General features: G+C 47.1%; 1 long non-coding RNA gene across 1 annotated transcript; it reads left to right on the plus strand.

Annotated features, from left to right (window-relative positions):
• Positions 1 to 955: 955 nt before the first annotated feature.
• On the plus strand, positions 956 to 2,009 carry LOC127313381 (uncharacterized). The gene is made up of 2 exons (XR_007858952.2): positions 956 to 1,383; positions 1,541 to 2,009. It is a non-coding gene; the product is annotated as an uncharacterized lncRNA (long non-coding RNA).
• Positions 2,010 to 4,304: the final 2,295 nt, after the last annotated feature.

Raw genomic sequence — 4,304 nt, forward strand, 5'->3', positions numbered from 1 at the left:
AAAAAATTGGCCCCATTTTATAAGTCGCACCGGGGCCCTCAAATCCTGGAGACAGCAGTAGTACCGGTTCCGCGGGGGAAGCGGTAGTACCGACAAGGCGGTTCTAGCTGGCGTCTACCTGGTGTTGAGGGTACTACCTTGAAAATTCATCATTTTGCCGAAAATACGCAGCGGGTAGTCATGAACCCTGTAACTTGCCGGCCTCCAAATTTAAGTTTCTTGCGCTTCAAAAATTTTAAAAAAAATTGCGGGTAGAGGATGCACCATCTCAGGCCACCATGCCCGTGCACACGCCCCGCAGCTCCCTCATACCTCCTCGCGCTCCATCTCCTTCCAGATTCCTCGCTCCCTCCTTCAGGTTCTCTCTCCCGCATCTCCACCCATTCAACCGGGCTAAATGTTAAATCTTTTTCCCTTGATTTGGATCAGTCGGCGTACTTAGACGGTTGATCACCATGCGATCGCAACTCTCTGGCACCTCCTCCCGGTCCTTCCTCGCTCCCTCCACCGCTCCCTGCTCCCGGTCCTCTGCCCCGGCCCTCAATCCGCACATCCACCCCCGGTGGGAAATGGGTACTCATGAACTCTGTAACTTGCCGGCCTCTAAATTTATGTTTCTAGCTCTCCAAAAATTCTAAAAAAAAAATTTGCGGGTAGAGGACGCATGTATCTATGTGCGTGCTATTTTTTATACCCAAATTTAAAAGTATGTAACTTATGCAAAAATAATAAGTTTTAAATGAACAGTACAAAAGAAACTCCCCCCCCTCCCCTCCGCTGTAACTTAGTGATCGGATAAATATGTAACTTACTATCGACGTACCCATATCTAGAAAATTCTCTTTAATTTTGGTGAATACCGGCAAGTGGATATTTTCCTGAGTGGCAAGAGGACCAGAGAGGCGGAGACCCGATTAAGTTAACCCGGCAGTCGTCGTCGTCGCTTTGTTGGGTCGTCCCGTCCCGTCAACTGCTAGCTGCTTCGTTTCTCTTGCATGCATTTTGACTAACCGTGGAAAAATGAGTCATCACGTCTGCTCAGGAGCGATATTTCCAGTGACAAAATGTACGAATTCATAGAAGCTGCCAAAGCTTACAATCCTCAGGGAATGTCATTAGTATGGAATTTCAAGGGCCAACATGATTTTTTTTTCCCGCTGGGATCGAGATGCATGTGTCTAGAAATACGGGGCCGTCCTTCAGCATGCAGCAGCATATACACACCTCAAACTCACCAGGATACTAAGCCAGCTAAGCTGAGCTTGGATATGGGGTCCTTTGCTAAAGCTGCGCGTTTCCTGGTGCTCCTCCAGATCGCTATGTTCGTCGTCTCAGCCGTCATCATGAACAGCTCCGTCTGCCATGGAGCTCGCGACATCAGTGGTTAGTGCTTCGAAATTGCTCATTTCATCCTCTTTTCATCGTCGCAGTTTCCTTCTCCATCATGAAACATATATGGTCCTTATCCTAGCATTCTGAAATTCTGGCTTGAGAAGTTCTGACAAAATAATTAACCATGGATGCTCGCGTTTTTCTCCAGGAGGAATCGGCTACCCTTCTTTGAACCCTAACCATCCTCCGTGCGCCAGGAAACCGTGCCCGTCGCCTGGTCAGCCCTACACCCGCGGACCCCCTCCCCCAAACAACGGAGGAATTGGACGGCCTTGATGCATCATGTCTCCCTCTAGCAGTGCAAGTTACTACCACGATCTTGCACTGAATCGGCAGCAATATTGTCTCGTGTACTTATGTTTTAAAACTTCAAATAAAACTGGATGCCTGGCCCTGATATCAATATGCATGGTTGTGCGAACATGAAACTTCGGTTCAGAATTAATAAAAGACATTGATGAGAGCGAACTGTATAGCTAAGTGTTGCTTCCTATTTGATTCAGTCTAGCAGCAACCGGAAGACTCTCATCGTGCTATTGTGTACTCTAGGCATGAAGGCTGCCGGCCGAATTAAGCTTTGATGTGAAATGAGTTGATGGATTTCTTTTGTGGTTGCAGTAGTTTGTTTATGTGTGTAACTATATGTATCAACTCATTTTTCGATAAAAATAAAATATTAATATCGCGAAGATACCAATTACATCCAGCTGCAACAAAGTCGTGCTCTAATGGCAATACGGATGCAACTATATGTATCAACTCATGACCTTAATTATTTGCAGTTAGGTCCCTCCTTTATATGTGAGGTTTGCATACCCTTGGTGAGTTCCATCCACCTGATTCGTCAAAGAGGTGAGACGCGAACCATAGCAGGCTAGAACTGGTGGCTCAATCCCATGTTCTACTCGTCTCTGATAGCCGCTTTGGTGAAGGAAATGAGGGGAACAACATATCAACCTATGGTGTGTAGTTACCCGCAAAAAAAACGTATGGTGTGTAGTTAACTCCCTCTGCTGTGAGGTTTGTGTGTTGCGACATGACCTACAAGGTCAGGGATCCAACCATACTGTGGCATGCCTAGAGGGTCACGGCATGGGGCCTCTTTTCCCCATATTGGACCTCCCAGTGACTCCGAGTATTTGTGGTTTTTGCCATTGAAAAGACATAAATAAGTATTTTTCCTTGAATTTCTTGATGTCTGGAAAGTCCTTCAAACACAAAAAAAAAAGATTTTTTGCCTCACATAATTAAATAGAAATTTGAAGATGTGTAATATCCACAACAATTTGAGATATAGCCCATTAGTTTGGCCTCTCCCCGGTTAATTCAGTAATAAGAGAAGCACAACCATTTCTTACGTTGACAGGTGAGGGAAAATTAGAGAGGATGAACCGTACAGTCTCCAATCCTGCAATTGCTTCAGCACTTTTAGCATTTGGACAAAAGTGGATCAAGATCCGGATCAAAAGGATAAGCTCTCAGGCAAATATTCTAACTCCTTCATAGAAACTAGCATCACTATTTTTTTTTTGCGTGGCCTTGCCCTGGTTTTGTCGAAGGAAATATGGATTCTTAAATGTTTTGTTTTGCATCAACTCTGCTCATAACCCTAAAATATTATACATCAAGATGTAATTTTCTCCTTTAGAGTATTAACTACTCTCTCCGTCCCGGGGAAGTTGTTGGATGGGTAATTTTGCAAAAACATCCTCAGAAAATTCCGATAAACGCTCTAGTCCATCCATCTTCCTCCCTCGCTTGCTCCGAGTTCGCTTCCCAGGCCACCATGCGTCGCCGCACCATCACAGGCCACCATGTCCGCGCCCACGCTGTGCAGTTCCCATGTGCCTCCTCTCACTCCATCTTAGGCCAAATTGATCTCGATCCCTCCTTCGGGTTTTCTCCTCCGCACCTCCATCCACTCAACTAGCCTAAATGTTAAATCTTTTTCCCTTGATTCGGATCGGTTGGCGTAATCCGATGGTTGACAACCATGCCATCCCAACTCACCCGCGCCTCCTTACGGTCCTCACTCGCTCCCTCCACCCGCTCCCTGCTCCCGATCCTCTGCCCCGGCCCTCCATCTGGGCATCCACTCCCCTGGAGGAAAATGGATGCTTTTGAGGTGGCGCAGTGGATCCTCCACCACGATTTCGCCTCGGAGCAGTGGCAGCGGTGAGATGATAAACCATCATGGCTGAGGAGGAGGATCTAGCTGCGGCGTACAATCCACGGGTAGTGGGCGTCCTCTCAACCCTCCTGAAGTGTGTCATGGAGCACAACGACACGGTGGTGGGGCCGGGGGTAATGCGTCGGCGTTCTGGGCGCGGTGAAGCCCGACATATCGGTGCTTCGTGGCGGCGTACATCTACCTCGACCGCCTCCTTCGCCGTTGCCATGCGCTCACTGTGGACTCATATAGCGTGCACCTCCTGGACATCACCGTCGTGCTCGCCGCTGTCAAGTTCATCAATGAAATGTGAGTTCACCTACACTACACGCCATGGTCAGGATACAACCGCTAGTCTAGCTACTATGACGGTTATGACATTGCATATGATCGAGTTCTTATTTTTTTGAGGAAGTTGTCCTTTTCCTGGGTCGAGTTGGTTCTCTGTCTGATAATGCTTAGCTTAGATGGAAGAATTGGATCATAAACAGGTATAATTTTTTAGATTAGGGTATGGAACGGTGTAGGGGATTCGTAGCAGAAAACAAAGAAAATTCTAACTAATGTTTCTCCGATTGCCCATGATCTATATAGCAGATGGTTTCGTTGACGTACCCTCATAGACCGAAAGCGGTTAAAGTTCTGCTAGAACGTGGTTCATGTACTCGTACTCGTCGTTGACCTCGGGGTCGTGTTCAATCTCCTTGCTTCGACGTCAAGTGCCGCACCTCGTAGGTTTTGC

Source organism: Lolium perenne, chromosome 7 (genome assembly GCF_019359855.2).
Source record: "Lolium perenne isolate Kyuss_39 chromosome 7, Kyuss_2.0, whole genome shotgun sequence".
NCBI classification, from domain to species: domain Eukaryota; kingdom Viridiplantae; phylum Streptophyta; class Magnoliopsida; order Poales; family Poaceae; genus Lolium; species Lolium perenne.